Source organism: Rousettus aegyptiacus, unplaced genomic scaffold (genome assembly GCF_014176215.1).
Source record: "Rousettus aegyptiacus isolate mRouAeg1 unplaced genomic scaffold, mRouAeg1.p scaffold_m13_p_15, whole genome shotgun sequence".
NCBI lineage: Eukaryota > Metazoa > Chordata > Mammalia > Chiroptera > Pteropodidae > Rousettus > Rousettus aegyptiacus.
In genome coordinates, this window is record NW_023416290.1 from 533,119 (window position 1) to 553,423 (window position 20,305).

At 50.1% G+C, this 20,305-nt stretch overlaps 1 long non-coding RNA gene across 3 annotated transcripts in view; it reads left to right on the forward strand.

Moving 5' to 3' along the window:
* Positions 1-16,408, forward strand: part of LOC107507567 — a 187,802-nt gene extending 171,394 nt beyond the window's left edge. The window contains exons 3-5 of one of the 3 annotated variants that reach the window (XR_004954555.1): positions 10,933-12,928; positions 13,974-15,349; positions 15,943-16,408. This is a non-coding gene — a long non-coding RNA (uncharacterized LOC107507567). Of the gene's footprint in view, positions 1-10,932; positions 12,929-13,973 lie in introns of all 3 variants that reach the window. The other 2 variants (XR_004954556.1, XR_004954554.1) reach the window with 2 other exon arrangements.
* Positions 16,409-20,305: the final 3,897 nt, after the last annotated feature.

The following is a 20,305-nucleotide window of genomic DNA, read 5'->3' on the forward strand; positions in this document are numbered from 1 at the left end:
GGCACGCCCTGCCTTGGATGCCCTGAGTAGGACGGTACTGATTATCGATTTAATTAATTACTGCAAAGCTGCTGCTCTGCGCTTATCATCAGGTGCTGGGGGCACCTGTAAACGTGAACAAAATATTTTCTGATCACATTTTGGATAAGGGACTTACATACAAAATATACAAAGAACTGTTACAGCTCAACAATAAAGGCAACCCTACTTAAAACTGGGTGAATCGTATGAACTGACGCTTCCCCAGAGAAGATATGCAAATGGTGGACAAGCATCTGCACTGATGATCAACAACACTAGTCATCAGGGAAGCGGAAATCGGGACCACAGTGTGACCCACTTCGTGCGCGCTGCGGTAGAGGCGATCGAGAAGGCGGACGACAGTGTCGCTGAGGATGTCGCGGGATCGGACCCCTCGCGCACCGCTAGTGGCTGTAAAAGGTGTGGCCACTTCGAATCTGGTCTGGAAGTTCCTCAGAATGTTAAACACAGGGTCACTACACAACTCTGCAACCCGCTCCTATGTACACACCCAGACAATGGAATATTATCTGGCCATAAAAAGGAATGACATGCAAATGTATGTGATGACACGGGTAAACCTAAAACACGTTAGGATAAGTGAAAGACGCAAATCAAAAAGGACACGTCGCATTATTCCCCTTCCGTGACGTGACCAGAACAGGCACAGGAAGTGGACTGGGGCTCGTCAGAGCTGAGGGGGGCAGGAGGGAGAGTGACCGTGAAGGGGTGCGGGTCTCCTGAGACCAGGACGATATTCTTTCATTACAGAGTGTGATGATTGCACAACATTGTGAATACACTAAGTTGTACCATTTAAATGGCTGGATTTTCTTGTATGCAAATTATGTTTTATTACAGCTGGTATAAAATAAAAACACTTAAGGGCGAAAAGGGCAGTGAGAAAAAACCACCATCCCCTGTCCTCGAGAATGTCGTCATTCACCGAGGACCAGGTAGGCAAGTATGAGGGTGACTGTTTTGTGCTCTAAGCGATTATTGCAAGTATCATCACAGGCCACCACAGCGTATGCATGCGTCTTGAAGAAACATGCGCTCGTCAGTGACAGACTGAGCCGTCAGCAGCTCATGCGCATTCGCGACACGGAATGGGCGAGTTCGGGCCCTGCTCCGCCGCCCAGGGCCCGCGTCCACCCACCGCGGGGCGCCACGTCTCAGACACGTCTTTTGCTCTCCGGAGAGTCGCTCGTCCAGGACCTTCACACGGCTGAGGCTGTGGAGGAGACCTGGTTACTGCAGAGAAACCTGCCGCGTCCGAGGATACGACAGAGGCCGCCTCACACTTCGATTTTGATATAGAGAGAAGACCTTCAGGTGGGATTCCTGAAGACAACGGAAAGAACAAGGAAAGAATTTAAAGACAAATTGTCAGATCTATTTCTTTTTTAAAGCAAAACGAAACCAGAGAACCTTTTCGGAGAGCTAGGTTCCAAGTCAACCTGTCAAAACATTTATAAATATTTTATATTCATTAAAATGAAATAGCCTAAAAAATCATATTTTTATTATTACTAACGCTTCTGAAGGTCGGACATTTTGCTAAATTCTTTGGGTGGATTGTGTCATTAACCCAGATAAGGACTAATATTTATTGTCCCCACTTTGCAGCTGTGGGAGGTAAGATTAAGAGTCACAAAGTGGCTTTTCCAACGTCACAGCCAGGTCTCAGACCGCGGGGTCGGACGCCCGGGCCTCACTGCCTGTTCCTTTTTCTACTAAAGCACATACACAAGACCGAAAAGTGACGACGGCAACAGTGGCTAACGTTTATTCTGAATCTACGGGGGAATAGACACCATGCTAATGAGTTCGCAGCACGGTTCAACAGAGCCGAGCAAGGAGCAAGTCACATGTCACAGGGCTTCGGTCCTGCCGAGGGCTCGGTCCCTGACGGCGGCCAGAGTCCTGGGGGCAGAGGGTGCGTGTGGACCACGGGAGGAGGACCAGAGGGCTTGCTCCCAGAGGTCCACCCGCTGATTTAGGGACGCGGCAGGGAGCCCACGGCCTGCCGCACGTCTGGATAGAAGTGCAGCACGAGCTCCTTCTGCAGCCGCTGGGAGCCACGGAGCCGCGCTGAGGAGTCTTAAAAGGTTTCGTTCACCACTCCACGTGATGCAAAAAACCGCTCCTTGTCTGAAGCCCAAGCTTTATCAGAAGGGATCAATTTCCATTTCTTCTCAGTGATCAAAGCAGCTTTGGAGTCGACCGAGAAATCGCTCCAGTGTTTTCAGCTTCGCGGGGGGCCCTGTGCTGCCCGCCTGTCATTCCTCGGCGCACTAACTGGACGTCGAGGGTCCACTCCGAGTGTCTCATTAGGTGGGATAATCAGCTAATGACTTTACCCGGGTCGACAACATTGGCTCCTACTCGCAAATATTTCACAGACGTCACAGTCTCGTTTGGTTTTTCTTTGCTTTTCTTTGCCTGCACTGAGACCATTGCCTGTGGCGTGGTTGTGTAATTAGTTCTAGATGACACATCACACACGGACTTTCTTCTAGTTCAATCGTGAGCGAGGATGGCCTTTCTATACCTCATTTAATGTGGTCTCAGGGTTGATCTGATAAATTCTGAGTGAAGCTGCATCTGGTGTGACTGCTCTTGAAAGCTCTGATTATATTTAAATCACGCTGGTGAGTAAATGAAGAAAATGAAGTTTGAGTAGCAGACGGGGGTAGATTCAAAAATTGGACTAGGCAGATTAATTGCACTAAGGGGTCAGTTTAGAATCAACACCATTGTGGTTGGGATGTTATCTTTTAACACATACATCTTACTCAGCCTCATCGGTGACACATTAGAAAGAGGGGGTGGCCATCGCCCCAAACATTCTTACGGTCAGAATGGAGGAAGAGAGTCGCGGGGAGACGGGCGAGCTCGGCTCGTCCCCTGGGCAAAGGTTCCGGCAGCTGGATACAGCCGGGTGTCCCTGTGGCCCCTTCTGTGCTGCGGCAGCCACTTCCGGAGGGGACGGCGGCTCTGCCCGGATGGCTGAAGCCGGGGACCTCTGGCTTCCGCTTCGCGTCCAGGCGTCCCGCCCTGCCGGTCCACAAGCTGAACCCCGCAGGCTGTGAATCGGTGGCGTCATCTCCCACCCACGCACCACCCAGTCTGCGGCTAGGAGAATGAAATGCCCTCAGTAGCCAGGCCTGGCCCCTGGGACCACCCCTGGACCCATGGTCAGCCCGCCCTCAGGGACTAACAGTTGATGAGCTCTGGACCCTCAGGGAAAAATGCAATGCACTCGGCGGGGTGAAGGGGACGGACCACAGCACAGGCATCTGAGGGACCCCCCAAATCTGAGCGGCGACCTGAGCCGAGCTTCCTTAGACGCCACGCCTCCTGCCGCTGGCAGTGAGCGACATGGAGGCCGTCGGGGCTGCGCGTGCCCAGGGCCACGAGGCACCCTCTACCGGCTGCTGCGCACACCCCACGGGTCCTGGGTCGGGGCTGCGCGTGCCCAGGGCCGCGAGGCACCCTCTACCGGCTGCTGCGCACACCCCACGGGTCCTGGGTCGGGGCTGCGCGTGCCCAGGGCCGCGAGGCACCCTCTACCGGCTGCTGCGCACACCCCACGGGTCCTGGGTCGGGGCTGCGCGTGCCCAGGGCCGCGAGGCACCCTCTACCGGCTGCTGCGCACACCCCACGGGTCCTGGGTCGGGGCTGCACGTGCCCAGGGCCGCGAGGCACCCTCTACCGGCTGCTGCTCACACCGCACAGCACACCCCACGGGTCCTGGGTCGGGGCTGCGCATGCCCAGGGCCGCGAGGCACCTCTACCGGCCGCTCCGCACACCCCGCGGCACGCCCCACGGGTCCTGGGTCGGGGCTGCGCGTGCCCAGGGCCACGAGGCACTCCCTACCGGCTGCTGCACACACCGCACAGCACACCCCACGGGTCCTGGGTCGGGGCTGCGTGTGCCCAGGGCCGCGAGGCACCTCTACCGGCCGCTCCGCACACCCCGCGGCTCGCCCCACGGGTCCTGGTCACCGCCTCCTGGCGCACGTCGCACCACGCAGAGTTAAGCCTTCGCCAGTGGATCGAGCCGCCGTTCTATTGCACTGTGACGGGACAACGCCGTTAGCTCTCGTTGGAACAATCTCATTGGCATAACCTCGAGAAGGAACAGCGAGTGAGCGAGACACGGGGTGCTCGTCCCGGGCTCCCTCGCCCTCGTGCGCCGTCGCCCACTTTCATTTCGGAGGGGGTGAGAGCTACAAGGCGCTTTGTCCCCAAGCACGCAGCCTTGTTCACCTGTTCACCTGCTCTGCCGCCACCTGACAGCTGGACACTCCCTGCCCGATCCGTCCCGCCGGTCCGGCCGGGACCCTGGGCTCCTTCAGCTGCAGGCCCCTCTCGCCGATCGTTTTCCTAATTTGTTCCGTTTATGAGGTAAATCTGCAAACTACTCTGACGTGGCCACAAATAATAGAAGTGCTAAGTTGCCCCGTTCTCCTTCTCTTTCTCTTGGCAAAAGGACATATTTGTTCTGCTAACCTCCGTGTTCCCTGCCGCCAGCACGTCCCCGCTGCTAATCCGGGGCCCTTGGGGCTGTGTCAATGTTCTTGACCTATGTGGACAGCTGCAAGTTAAAAGGATGACACGTGCCCCTGTGAAAGGCGTCTGGGTGGACACACCCAGCTGGAGTCCCCTCTCGGTCCGCCGCCTCGCCTCCCGGTCCCTGCCCCAGCCAAGCGTGGCTCCCCGTCACGTCCGCCCCGTGCCCGCCACAGCCTGCGCCCCGGCCAGCGCCTCCTCAGGCGGGCGCTCCCTGAACTCTTGCTGAGTCCCTGTCTGAGGCGTCTTGCCTTCGAAAGCCGAGTAATGGTACTCCTCGGGGCGCCGCGCCCCACAGCTCTGTGCTGGGAGAAGCCGGGCAGCGGGACGGAGCGAGGGGGTGTGAGAGGGTTGGGCGCACACGCTGCGGGGAGCGACAGAGGCCGGCGGCATCTCAGAGTGCCGGACTAGGCAGGGCTGGGGACAGCAGCCGAAGCCGGTCGGAGACGCTGAGCCTGGTCCTATGTGTTTACAAAACTGTATCTTTATAAACCACTTACTGGAGTTTTCCTTATAGACTTTTCTCCTTCTAACATATTTCCCCTGATCTTTGGCATTATCCAAACTTCACATTTGAAACCAAATCAATCACGATGAAACTGGGAACTCATTAAATCACGCGTATTTCAGGAGTCTGGGGAAAAGCCGAGCTCAGACGAAGGTTCGAGGGAGGCTGAGGTCAGGCTCTGAGGAAGTGGCGGAGACGCAGCGAGGGTGAGGGACAGGGCCAATGGTTCGTCACGGTTCTCAGTGGCAAAGAATGTCACATCCATTCCTTCGAAGGCGATTCCCAAAACCCTCCTGCTAGACGATGTGACTGTGACATTAGTTTTACAGACAACAGGTTCCTCATTGCCCTTGACCTGCTCACAGGCCCCCTGGGACTGTTGGTGAGGTCTATATGCGATGTGACTAATTCTCATTAAAAAATGACACTCATCTTGTTATGTTATTTGCATTTTTACAAAGCCATAATATTTTTCTATTATTATAATGAGCTATAGTGAGTTGACAAACTAATCATAGTGAAATGTCAGCTTTTGGATAAAAACTTGCACCTGTCTCGATGATATGCACGTAGCATAAAAGCTCAGTGTCTTGCCCTAGTAGTGCGCCATAGGGCGCCATCTTGCTGTTGGGGAGCCGTGGATCCGGTGCCACATCTCCCATGAGCACGGGTAGAACTTATCCCAGACTGTGAAACACCAATAAAGTGCACAGATGCTACTGCAATTCTGTTCACTTGTGATAAAAAAATGAAAATTCAAGAGATGTCTTAGAACACTTCTGGGGCTGAAGTGGGATACTTTAGTATCTCTACGGGGACAGAGAGGAGTTCAAACTTCGGCCAGGACAAGGGAGTGTGGGGCTGGAAGTCTAAGCCACAGATGTGACAACCTAAGCACAAAGGTTTCAGAGAAAAACTAAGAAAAATGGAGCACGAACGGTTGGGCGGCAGGTACTTAACAGGATTTCGTAGATTCTTAGGGGCTGGAAATAACCAATGAACAAGCAGCAGGAAATGGGAAATGTGTAGCAGGCTCGATTCTGAAAAGTGAGTGGGTCAGGCTCGGACCAGCCAAAACGCAAGCCAGCGGCACCGCCCGAGACGCGTCCTCGGGGAGGGAGGACAGAAGTGGGGCGTGTCCCGACGCTGGCATGTCAGCGTCTCCCGGGGAGAAGGGGCAGGCGGCTCTCGGAAGCTGGCGCAGCTCAGTGGAGAAGAGGGGAGGCGCACACAATCTTCTCCTTTAACAGGAAGGGGGAGAAATGGACCCGCACACAAGGTCCTGCACTTCTATGCCCTGCTCCAGAGCAAAGGGACAGGAGCCGTGAGGTCGCCATGGCTCTGCAAGGCTGGGGGAAGGTGCGCAACCTCGAAGCTCCTCCCTCGGCAGTGGGGGGAGGTGTGCCCGTCCGCAGGAAACATGTGAGAGGCCCCAGAGTCTCCACCCAGGCCGACTGGCGAAGGTCCCCCCGCTGCAACCCGGCCGAGCAGACGCGAAGAGGCGGCTGCTGCTTCCAATGCTCAACCGACGCAAACCTGCAGGGGACGTGAACAATCTGGGAAATGCAATGGTACCAGAAAACGGGTGAGTTTGCCAAACAACCCTAAGGAAACAGATGTATGAATTACCTGACAAAGAATCCAAAATAATCACCTAAAAGAAACTCAGAGATCTATGAGGGAACACAGACAACTCGACAAAATAAAAATAAAAAGTGACACATGAGCAGAGTGTGACTATCAGTAGGGATAGAAACCATAAAATGAAATGACTTCCTCAGCAAAAGAGTACAGTGACTGAACGCAAAACGTCAATACAGAGCTTCAACAATAGATTTGGTCAAGCGGAGGAGAAAATGAGTGAACTCAAGCAAAACGAGAAAAGCGAAGAAAGCCTGCAGGACTTAAACGGCGCACACATAAGAGAACCAACGTATGCATCATGGGAGTCCCGGGAGGAGAAGGGCGAGAAGGGGGCAGGAAAATTATCTAAAGAATTGATGGCTGAAAACTTCTCAAATCTGGGGAGGAAGATGGACATTCAGATTTATAAAGTTGAAAGAATACTCAATATGAACTCCAAAGAAGTCTACACTGAGGCACATTATAATTGTAAAAATTAAAAGACAGAATTTTGAAAGTGGTGAGAGAGGCAACTCGTCACATACAAAAAAGCCTTCGTCGTTATCAGTGATTGTCTAAGCGGAAACTTTTAGGTCAGAAGGGAATGGGACGATATATTCAAAGTGCTGAAATAAAAATACTAAGAATATTGTAATACTGTAATGGTGGTGTGTAACTTTACACACTACTATTACAGTATTACAATATTCTTAGTATTTAAAAGTCAAAAATATGAAAAATAACTAACTACAAAATGCTGTTAATGGATTTGCAATATAAAATGATGCAAATCATGATAAAATATGGGGGGATAAAAGTCTAAATGCTGAGTTTTTGTATGTTAAATTGTTATTGGCTTACGATACAGTAAAAAATGTTTTATGTAAGCCTCGTGGTAATTATACACATAGACTCTCAAAGTTACTCAAAAGAAAGAGAAAGGAATCAAAGATTATTACAACGGTAACAAAAAAATCAACAAATGTAAAGGTAAATAGCAAGGAAGGAAAATCTGAACAAAAATTATAAAACAGGAAATAATGAACAAAATGGCAATAGTGTTTCCCTATGATAATTAAATGTAACTGGATTAAACATTCCAATAAAAAACAGAGGAGCTGAGTAGGTAATGAAAGAAGACCCGCTATATGCTCTCCACAAGACACTCCCTTCAGTGACACACAGAATGAATGTGAACGGATGGTCAAGCAAGTGGCAAACGAGAGGACAGGGTGGCCACATTTAAATCGGACAAAACAGACTTTAAGTCAAAAACTGTCACGTGGGATAAAGGAGAAAATTGGGTAATGATTCAAGGATCAATTCATAAGAAAGAAATAATCGTAACCATATATGTACCCAATATCAGAACACCTAAGTATATAAAGCGACTATTAACAGGACTGAAGGCAGAAAAAGACAGCAATATAATAATGACGGGAAACTTTAGTGACCCACTTTCAGCCATGGTTGGAACATCTAGACTGAAAATCCATAAGGAATCAGGACATATATAACACGACAGACCAAATAAATTAACATATACAGATAATTTCACCCAATAACAAAATACACATTTTTCTCAAGTACACACACAACATTCTCCAGGATAGATCACACGTTAGGTCACAGAACATGTGTTAACAAACTTAATATGGACATTGTCCCAAATCCCTTTTTTATGACAACGTCATGAAACTAGAAATCTGTAACAGTGAAACTGGAAAATTCAAAAATATGTGAAAATTAAACTACGCATTTCTAAACAAAAAAATGGGTCAAACGAAAATGATTACACAACATACCCCAAATTATGGGATGCAGCAAAAGCAGTACTAAGAGGGAAAATTTTTCTTAAAAGTCACTAACCATAAGGAGAAAATGTGATAAAGCAGACTCACTTAAGAACTTCTAATGTTAAATAGTCCCTAAAAGGGCACTGTTAATGGAGTTCAAAGGCAAGCTATGGACTTAGAAAAATTATTTGCAATTTTCATTTCCAACAAATGATTTTACATGTGAGTCAGAGTCGACACCAAAAAAGACAACGCACTGAACCGAAGTGGGTTTGGAAAGGCGCGCCGCAAAGTAAGTGTTTTCCAATGCCATGAGCGACGCGAATCTGCGTCCACGTTCTTCAGCCACCTGAACGCGAAAACGAACCCGCCGTGACGCGGGTGCGCGGTCGGTCGCTGGACGCGCGGCCGCGGAGGACGCGGCGCTGCTGGGTGGAGCGCGCGGAGCGGCCGCCCTAACGCAGGGCCCCGCAGGGCCCCGCAGCGCGCGTGGACGGGGCTTTGGGCGCTGCGCAAAGATGGTCACGCGCGTGCCCGGCGGACACGCACAGCAGAGCCCCGCACGGGCGCGTCGGCGTCGCGGCTCCCGGGGGAGACGTCGAGCGCCCGCCGGGGGCCAGTGCGCGCTCCCCCGCGGGCAGGCGCCAGGGCCAGCGACGGCGGCCTCCGGACGTACGGGGCCGGGAGGGCGCGGGAGCGGCTCGTCCGCGCCGCTGCCTTGAAAAGGCCCCTTTTACCCCCGGGGACTCCGGTCACCCCGCGCCAGGCGTCGCGTGCCGCCCCGTCGTGCGTGTGACGCGGTCGGTGCCCCGGGTCCTCTGAAGGGTCCGGAGAGGAAATCACGCGCTCGGAGGGACCGCGGCGCGTCCGGGCTTCACCGACCTTGCGACCGCGTGCCCGGCAGCGTCCACCCGTCCGCGGACGGGAAAAGGGGGGGGGGTTCCTTCTCTGCTAAAACGCCGCGCCCCTGGGCAGCAGCCGGGCGCGCGTGGTCGGCGTCTCGTGGCGCGCCCGCCCCCCGCACCGCCCGGACACGCTCCCGATTCGGCTCGCCGGTGTCTACACAGCCAGGTTCCTCCCTCCACGTGGCCAGCGGACCGCGGGCCACCCTGGCGTGCGTCGCGCTTCTGCCGCCGCCTTCCCGCGCTGGGACCGCGACGCGGTGACCGTCCTCGGCCCCGCCACGTGCCGAGGCTGCGTCTCCACGCCGCTCCCCGTCAGTCGGGGGGCTGAGTGGGAGTTTTTTCAGCGCCGGGTCTGAAGAGGACACGAACCCCTCCTTCCTTCATTCCTTTTCTCGGATGGGGAATGAAAACGAGCAGTCACTGCATTTGCCGTAAGTGGCAGGTACTGGCCGTGGAGGATTCTGGTTGCGATTCATCTGCCTGATTTATAAGGGTTTCTAGACCAGAAATCATGACTCAAGTAAAAGCCACAAAGCCAGGAAAAAAATCTTTAAAGGTCTGAGTCATTTTTATTTAATCTGAAATTAGTAACAAAGGAGAGGTGATTGGTTCTGTGTGTGCGGTAGTGCAGAACGCTTAAGACCTAATGACGTAAGTTTAACCAGATTTTGTAAGAAATTTAAAGCCTCGTCTAACCTTGTGACAAGGGCCTTCCATTAACCGTGACTCGGGTGGTGACTCAGGCGCGCGGACGAGGACATGGGAGGGCGAAGGCCCGGCAGGGGCTGGCAGCGGCCGCGGCAGCTGGAAGGTTGGAACTGTGTTTGTCAGCAGTTTGCATAATGCATTAGTCACAACACCGCGTCACAAAAGGATGGGAGATTTTGAAGTTGTGTCGCAGTAAGAAAAATGACTCAGGACTCCAAGGTGCAGAGGAGACTCGTTTGCCGGCTCAGGTCTGAGCGAGGCGTCTGAACCGGTTCACGCGTGCGCGCTGCGCTGCGAGCCTCAGAAGGGGCGCGGCCGCCTCTGGGCAGCGCCTGGGGGGCAGCACCCGCGGGACTCCCCCGCCCCGGGGCCCTGGCAGACTGGCGGGGGGGCAGGGATGACACGAGCCTGCGGGCCGCCGTCAGCACCCGGGCTGTGCCGTCGCAGGCGCACCCAGGGCAGGAGGGGTCGCGGCCTCCAGTGGGGGGCGCGGGCGCTTAGCCCGGTTGTTCCGCGGAGTTAGTCTGCGCCTCCCCACGAGGCCGCCGCCGCCGCCTCCTCGTCCTGCAGAGAGAGACACCTTGATGAATGCTAAGTTCTAATAAATATAAATTTTCTTTACAAGAAAGAAAACTTGCCTCTTTCTACAGCTTTTCCTGCTGGTTCTCAATGGCTTTCGCACAAACCCAAAGAGTTATATTTTGGGGTAGCATTTTCTGGTAACCCTCACGGGTATTTTGAAATAAGTGACCCTAATCCAATTAAAGTGGTGACTTTTTTCTATTTTACGTAGGTTTGTTTAATTGAGGAGGGACGCCGCACCGACGGAACACCTTCTCGGCGTCTACGAGATGCCTGGACTTCGCTCTTGGCTTCGCTGAGCGTCTCTCGCTGCCGAGACGTCGTTGGGGGCCCCCTTGGAGTCCCCCTTGGAACCCTCTTCGTCCCTGCATTTCTGCCTTCTGTGACCTTGTCACACGCATTCCTCTAGTTCACGCTCACAAAGGCGTCCCAGAGATGTGGCCTGAGTCCTCCGCTCAGAGTCGCCGTGAAGCCCCCAATCAGCATTAGGGAATTAGTTTGAGTCTAGACATTTTGTTCATCTTTTTCTTGTCTTTTTAATGGGAACCGGCCCCATTTGCCTTTAGACCTGGAGACCCGCATCTGGGTTTTCAGATTAAGCCTGCAATTACAAGGACAATTTAGAATGTGTGGCGGGGTTTCTGGTCCTGGGGGGCGGTCTATTTGCCATAAATTAATTCGAGTCAATTGCACCTTGTTTTTCCACAATTGGTGACAGAACAGGATGAGCAGTGCCCGTGTAGAACGCGGCCTCTTTCAAATGACCGTGCCGGATGCCTCGGTGACGTGAGCCCTATGAGCGATGAGGATCGTGTCCGGTCCCACACGCGGCTCCGCTCCGAGGAATGACTCTGACGCTGGAGCGCACGCGGGCACTGGCCGCGGCGGCAGACGCGCTGATGAAAGGGGCCGCGCGGGCCGTGCGGACGGCCTGCGTGCCACACCCCCGTCCTCCCCGAGTGTGCTCTCCATACGTCAGTCCAGCACCGCCTGGTCCCCCGCGCTTCGCTGCTCCCTGCGTGACCAGAGCCCCCACGTCCTGTCCCCAGAGGGCCGTGATCTCACTCGAGGCTTTTTCACCTCCTGCGACAGTCCAGGAGCCCCCGCCTGAAGGGCTCGGTGCACGTGCGAGGGCCCCACGAAGCGCCCAGGCGGAGGCAGACACTGTCCTCACTGCCGCGTGGCGTCCCCTGAAGCCCCTCCGCGGGCCGATGGAGTGTCACACTCCCGCTCCTCTTCCCCCACGAGTCCGAGCACTTTTCCCCAGAGAACACCTGCTGACCCAAGCAGGTCACCGCCCCCCACCCCGCCCCGGGGCCCTCCCGCAGCCCTGCGACGACTTCGCTGCCCTGCGGGGTACAGCTCAGCGGTGCACGGGCGACTCGCTGCTCATGTAACAGAAGTCGCACCAGAGCCCAGCAGCGTGACTGCTGCCGTCACACCCCAAACAGAACACGCGGCAGTTACGATTTTCATCTATTATCTCCAATCCGGTCCAATGCTCACAGGCCGACGTGGGGCTCCCGCCTTGGCCGACAGAGAGAATCCTGTCTCGGATTTCTGTGTAATGTTTGCCAAGACACGAATCCTGACATGTGTGCTTCCGAATTACCTTCTTAGGTATATATACATAACAAAGGACGCCTGGATAAACATACATGTGCGATGTCCAATATGTCAACATGTGTGTATTTTTATATACATCCGTAACTAACAAAGCGCATACGTATATACATAATTTCCTTGACACTATTTGTGATCAAGTGAAAAATGTAGTTCATTATATTTTCTCATAATTACACAAACTCTCCGCTTGCTTTTCCAAATGTGTCAGCCGCAGCCTGTCTGTGATGAGACATATCCTTTACGTGCTCACTATGATCCGAAGGCAGTAAACAACGAGGCCCGGACGAAACCACCCGCACAGCCTCGCTGACAGATGACCTGCTTGAAGAATGTTCAGTTAAGCGACGACTGTGGAGCTTTCTGGCTCAGCGACACCCTGGCTGAGAAACTCATTCTGAATTACAGTTCCAAGCACCGTCTCTTCGGACAATTTCCACACATTTAGGTTGAAACCTGCTCGGCTGCCTTCATCCCCATCAGGAAATTTCCTTTGTGCCTAATTAGTGACAAGGAAGCCCGAGGATTCCTGCCACGGACGTGTCCCTCACCAACCGGAATTCTGAAAGGCACATTCCAGATTTGTAAGTGTTTTCACACCTAGACCTATTTTTAAAGTGCGAGAGGTAATTATGTGGTAGAACTGCTTTTTGGAACGATATATTTTGCCATATATTTTTACCAAAATTCTTTTTCCGATGATTTATATTTCTCAATTAGGAACAATGTTGACATCCATTTAAAAATAACTCTTCTGGATTGTGGGTAACAAAGCATAGCAGAAGGAACGAATTTTACTTAAATGCTATAAAACATACTCATTAAAGGGCGACCTCTCTATTTACTAGAGAGTAAAGGTTATTTTACTCAAATAATCTTTCCATAAAATTTCATAGATCATTTATCCTGAAAAGTCTAGTGACACTTGTGGTATTATTATCTCTTTTTAATTGGGAATCCATGTTGGCCTTAAATATTATCCACTGCTGATGAGAAGAGAAGATGGTGCAAGCATTGTGGGAGTCAGTCGATACAGTGTACTACGAAAGCCACAAAATCACATACGCCTCAACACCACGACTCTGTTCTAAGGAAAACATCTTACTACAATATTGTAAACCTATATAAGATGAATGTGTATCGAGGTAATATTTATAATAGTAAAGCAATGGGAATAATCCAATATGAGATATAAATAGCTAAATAAATCAAGACACGTCAATACAATGGAAGTTAATGCAGCCAGTAAAAATTATGTGCTCAAAAATTGACAAAGAAGGTATTTATACTAAAAGAAAATGTATGCCTTAAAAAGATGTGATGACATTTTTTAGTGATGATGGTATTTTTATTTAAAATATACGTAAACAAAAATTCTGTTTGTAATGTGGGTTTTGAAAATAAATTCGTTGTTTTTAAGAACTACATAATATAAAATATATGAAATATGTTCCATGAAGCACGCACAATGAAAAATATTGCACGTTTGTGTCAATGTCAGAAAGTAGGTTTAATGCTTATCTCTGGGTGGTCAGATTAACTCAGCAGCAACTCCCTAAAATTTTTTAACAAAAAATAAGTATTATCCTACAACAGGAATAACGTGTTTCTTTTAATAATTAAACACAGGAGGTCTACAAAGGGAACCCGCAGTGCCACCTCTAGCAACGCATGGGAAGCAGCTCCGGAGACCCTGCCATGCTCCGAGGGCCACGGGTGTCCGGAAGGTTGTGGCGGCCACGGCGACCGCAGTGCACTGGTCTGACCCAAATGGTGACTGGCCACCGTGCCCGGGATGGTTCACGCAGTGCTGCGCTACCGTCTGCAACTCCAGCTCGGTGCAGTGAACACATTCTCTGCCTTCCAAAGGACAGCACCTGCAGATTTAAAGGCACAGCTGGGGGCTTCCCCCCCACTTCAAACCTTCTCCCATCTCAGAGCACAGCACCGTTTCCAAAAGAAGCGTCATATGAAATATAAAACATACCCGAGAACGTTCAGCACATAAAATAGATTAAGACAGAACTGCCGCAGGGCGTGGCGAGCTCTCCGTGAGCCTCCCCCTCACTGCAGCTCCCCCTCCCCAGGGTCTGCCCCCCACCCACTTCCCGGCACTCCACGGACCCTCTCAGCTAAGAACGACATCTCAACATTGTTCGGCAAAAATTCTGGAACTATGTCTACATTTCTGCAGCACACAAACGTTACACAGAATCACCCAGAGGTGCCAAACTCACAAGAGGCCTGTAACTGCTGTTTAGTCCACACGAATGGGCGATGTGGCAGGGTCGAAAGCCTGGGGCTGAGCACGGCCCTGCCACAGGCGTGCCGCGGGCACTCAGAGATGAGTGTGGAAGGAATTCCTACTGAAAGTGAGCGTTCCCGGACCTTCAAAGGGTTCGGTTTTGAGCAATTCTGAGATAAGTGGACCACAATTAGAGGAAAATGAAGAGGAAATTTTGCACAACAGCCACGTTGGTCCCACGTGCAGACCGGGGCGTCGTCTAAACCACTAGCCAAAAACAGACCTTTCTGGCTTGTTTACAGAGAGGTTTCTTGTGCGTGGCTCTCCTTAGCCAGTGCTTGAAGAATAGACGAAACTGGAGCAGCCCAGGAAAGAGAAGAAGATGAAGGATCGAGTGTTCCCTGAAGGAGCGGTGGCTAAAGATGCCGTTGGAAATCAAGTCGGCAGAACTCGGTACTTCTGCAGCTGGGGCACCGCCGGGCCGTGGCAGTGTTCGCTGTCATCAGATACGTCAGAACACAAGGCACGGACCCGTTACACTCACGCCGAACCCGAAGGAGTATGGCCGAATTGTTGTTAACTACCACTGGGCAGAGAATGACATCCTCGTGTGATGTAAGCCAGAGAGGTACGCAGTGTCAGACTGTGGTGCCACAGATATGTAACACTTCCGGTTTGCTACATTTTTTTCCTATAGTAAGAATATTGACCAAATGGAGCAATCGACATTGACACGTTACCGTGCAGGTGAAATGATCAGGTGAGCTCACTTTTCCGGACGTGCCACATGCCTCTCAACACGGAGTCACAACGCCGGGCGCTCAGGGAACTCGGGAGCCGAGGCGGCTGGCTACGGGTTTCACTTTCTTTTACCTCCTGCTCATCGTCACACGAGACACCAGCGCCTCCCCCTGTGGTCTCTGGCTGTGCCAGACACGGCGGTGGCCGAGCGGCCCCGGGCAGGCTTCCCAGTGGCCGCCTGGCAGCCGGCGGGGATGGGCCCAGTGTTCCCAGCGCGCCGGCCCTGAGCACCGGGCGCCATCCGCTCCGGCGTCAGGGCCCCGGTCCATCCGGGCTGCGCCCCGACGGGGCTTGATCCAGAGGCATCGCGATTGAAATTCCACGCGATTTAAATTTTCTTATTTTACGAAATATTATTCTTTAAGCTTTTTTAACCACCTAAAAATGCAGAGTGGTGCCGCGCTCGGGAGCGGGACAAGCGTGCGGTGGCCGGGCTGGCCCGCGAGGGCGAGGGCCACCAAGGCCCGCGCCAGCGCCCGTGAGCACGGCCGAGCTCAGCGCCCACGCGCGGGACCATGGGAACCTACGTTCTTCTTCCTTTTTTCCCCTTAGAGAATAAAAAGAAATATTTGAGAGAATGAGAAATAACAATCCTCTTGTTATTTCTATGAACAAGATGGATGGACAGACACCTGAGGAGTCCGGCACAGGCGAGTGCAGGCGGAGCCACCTGGAAGCCCCCCCGCCCCGCGGTCACGTGGCCCGCATGGGCCCGGCTACACGTCCGGGCAAGGCTTCCATAGGGACAGCGGCACCCCGCTAATTGCATCTGCTTTCACAGAAGGACGGGCGGAGTCCTCGTAGAAAACGGTGACAGTTCACAATGTCCAAAGATGTTCACTGCAGCCGTCCTCAGGCAGGCAGAGATCCGGAACGTGCCGTGTTCAGCAGTAACGAACTGCTCGAGCGGCATGGAAAACGGCAGGGCACTCTTTCTAATTAGCGTTTTTAGAAATTTGTTATTTTTACTTTTATTTCATAATGGTCAAAAATAAAGCTCAAGGATTTACAAATTGGATTACGTCTTGCTGGTGTTTACTGCGGGGACAAATGTGGCCAGCTTCTATACGTAGGCCTCAGAGGAGGTTTCCTCCGGTGGCGGGGCCAGGGTCAGATCCTGGGCAGACTCAGCCTTGGCGCCTGCGCGGTTCTGACCCGCTCCGGCTTTGCTCTGAGGGCGGCGATGTTTAAAAGAGTGTTCTGCCTCTGTGTACTGTTCCCACGTTCCATCACAATGTGAACATTATTTTTAGAACTGCGTTTTGTTCCTTTGTACAAGGATATATTTGTCTTCTATTGTCTCGTTTCATGCTTTGTTTCCCTCGTTTCTTTGTCACTTTCTTAAAACTGTTTTTACTGCACTGGGAATTGTGTGTCTGAATTGGCGTGTAGACTTCGGCTTATGTTTCTTCCACATTCATGTTCTTTCCAATTTGGCAAAGTGGAAACTTGACCCAGCTGCTATGTATTCCCTTTTGCCAGGAGTCTTAGATAGAGTGTTCTGGTTCTGTGAGAATTTGAAAGGAATACACACTTACGGTCACATTTGTGTGCATTGTGCTTCTCTACTTCCCAATGTGGTAATGAAACAATTTCTCTTTCCTCATTAACAGAAAAGGAACTTGACATTTTTACCATTTTTTCTACCACCAAGTGTTTTAAAATGTGATCTACAGTATCTTCTTAACAAAAGAGACCTATTTTTTCAATATGCCTTAACTTTCATGGAAATGTGGGCATGTGCCTTTTGTTACACACTACTGGGCGGTATTCAGGACCTCAGCTTTCAACTGAGACAGGTAAATAGAATTTTATTATTTTTATTTCCTGAAAAGAAAAATGAGTAATTGTGTTGCTCCTCCTTACTCCACTTCATCACCCTCATCAGAACAGACATTGAGGTTGAGGACTAGAGACAAAATTTACCTCAACTATAATGATAAAGTCACTGGTTTCACCTTTCAGGGTTCGAGAGTTTCAGTATTGGCTATTTGAGAACTTGATAATTTAACTTTAAAGAGAAGCATACTGTATGCCTAATTTGTAGAGAGGAATCCCTGTTTTGATAAAATATTGACTTAATTTCTGCTTGTTAAGTATTGGTGAAATGCAAATGTATCACTCATTTTCGGTAACTTAAAAATTTAGAACTTTTACAACTTGTGTTCAGCAAAACTTACTTTTTGAAAGATATTTTCTATTTTACCTAACCACATTAGGATATGAAATAAAATTTAGTTTATTTTAGACCAAGACTAAATGTGCTCTAACAATAAAAAGGAGAGAACTTTATTGTATAATTTTAATGCAGCAATAAAATAATTGTCTTCCAGCATATTATTGTAATAACACAGCTGAAATAACATAAAAATAATATTTTAAAAGTACTTATCTTTATTGTTTGAATTCTTAAATAGAAAAGCTTTCCTTCATAAATAATAAAATATGACCTCGGTACAACTGCTTGTCCACAACAAGCAGTATAGAAAGTAAATTACTAAATAGTGTGTAAATTAAGTTTTACTCCACAAAGAAACTAGTTTTCTGCTAAGGTGTAAATGGACTTCACAATCTAGAAAACCCAAATATTGCTTTAAATTATGTAAAATTAGCTTTAGAATTCTCATAAGAGTATACTTGCAGAACTGAGTAATGACATAAAATTACTCTGTAAAACGTTTTTGTGTTTAGTGACGTTCCTAATGTGCGGGTCGTTCCTTGGATTTTATTAACTGTGGTAAACTTCACGTGCTTGCAGGGTACTTCTTTTAAACCTCACGTTATTGTCCTGATTACTGTCTCATGTGTCTGGTGTATAACTGAAAAGTTGCTCCCGTATCAGAAACTTTACAGTGATTTTGCTTTTTGTAGCAGTTGTAAAGGAATTGTCAGAAACTTTGGTAATAATCTAGCAGCATAATTATCTCAGTCGGTGAGCCTGCATTTTCATTTTCTTTACCCCATTCTACGTTTCGTTTTCTCTTCATCCTAAATAAAATGGATTCAGTTTACTGATTAATGAGCTCAGCTAGCTGCCTGCATCCAATTTTGTTCAATTTCTCCATCATGAGGACATTTATGTCTTGATTTTAATTTTGCATGTCCCTTTTTTCGGAAGTTCTTTTTCTACCTCCCTCTTGTTTGGGTCCACGGTGGAGCTAATTATCTGTCCTTCAGCAATCGCTTTAACAATGTTAGCAAGCTGTTACATCAAAAACGGAAACTAAGTTCTGAAATTCTCCATGGGGTATTTTTCTTGTTAAATTTTTAAAAAGAATGTATAGTGTATTTCAACAGTGGCTATTAAAACTTACTCAAATTTTAAAAATATAATGAACTTAAAATCATTGACACTCGAGCTAAATGAAGACACATTTCAGTGAGAGGAAATCTATCCAAATAAGGGCTACAGTCTACAGTGGGGACTCCAGAGCCCAGTATCCGTGTCACGTCTATTTTCTGCAGGCACGTTCAAGGACAGAGTAGGACCGTAGTGATTTGACCAAAGCCCTTCGTCCTCATGCTGCATAGTTGAATGTTGTAAGTAGTCACTTCCTCCTAATATTGTATCACATACAGAGTAACGCTTATTGAGAACACTGTGCTTGGATCACTCTGTGGTTAAACCACCATGAGTTAACCACAAACCATAATCACTTGCTTATTATTGTGGGGCTGGGGAAGAGCAGAGATACCCAGAGTGACCCCATACCACCAATTTTACAATTGCGATGAAGCGAGGCTCAGTGGAATGATGGAGACAAACAGAAAAGTGTTTTAAAAGCGAGGCGCACAGTGACAACTCCATTTATCTGCACTAGAAAAGACAATCCAAACTTGCTGCCTAATTAGTGATGTCTAAACTTGAACTCCAAGTTTCAAAGAATTTGAAATTCACACCAACCACACTGGGGTAGGGGTACATAGGATTTACACTAACATAAACAGAGGCGGATTCAGTCAGAAGCTTTTGAACTCATAAATATCTGACTGCCTAAGGCAAAATCAAAACAGAATTCGGCTCTTTCTCAAAGCACACACATATAGAAACCAGTCTCATAGGATCGTTGTTAAATTACTTATCTTCTCCTTCTGTATGTCTTTCTCTTCCCTTCTATGGTCTCCAAGAGTGACATGGTCAGATTCCGGCCTCGCCGTATCACTCCGTGTTGCGCCAGCGAATTTACTCATCCATTGCTATGTTTAGCGAGCAATTATAAATGTTGGATGTGTAGTCTGCGCTTAGCAATTTCAAAGCCTCTGTCTCAAGCACTGTACTTATTTCTAAGGATATACATGGGATTAACCAGAATTCTATTCCTGGGAGGGTTTATGGTCTCTAAAGAATAAGACAGACATTTAAATTAAGTATGGCGGAAAAGTGATAAGGCGGTGAATCGTAAGAGGTGAGAGAGACGGCGTGTGGAGCCGGGGTTCCAGAGGGGAGCGTCGCGGTCCCGGGGAGCGGCCGAACCTCCCGACGGGCGCGCAGCGAACTGTCAAGCAGCCTCGGGCAAGAGCGCGGAGTCCTGCAGGTGGACGCGGGCCGGCGCGGGGGCGCGTGTCACCTGACGCTGTGCGTCCGCAGAGCCGCTCTCAGATCAGAACGGACTGGTGTGACAGTGGCGTTGCCAAGCCATTTTCCTGTTCAGCATCTTACTACCTTTATTAAGTGGACTTTTACCACAAAGAACTTTCCTTTATTTATTTTATCGACTTCCGTATCGACACGCATTCGCGGGCACTTGGTTCGTTCTGTGCTGAACCCGCCACTGCCCCAGACGCGGCCAGCGGGGACTTCTGACTGGTCCCCGTGTCCTGTGGCACGTTTCCGCCGCTTGCTTTCCCAGCCCCGTCGTGTTCTCCCTCCCCCAACCCAATCGGCCATCTCTCCAGGGGGCACCGGTCCCCGCGG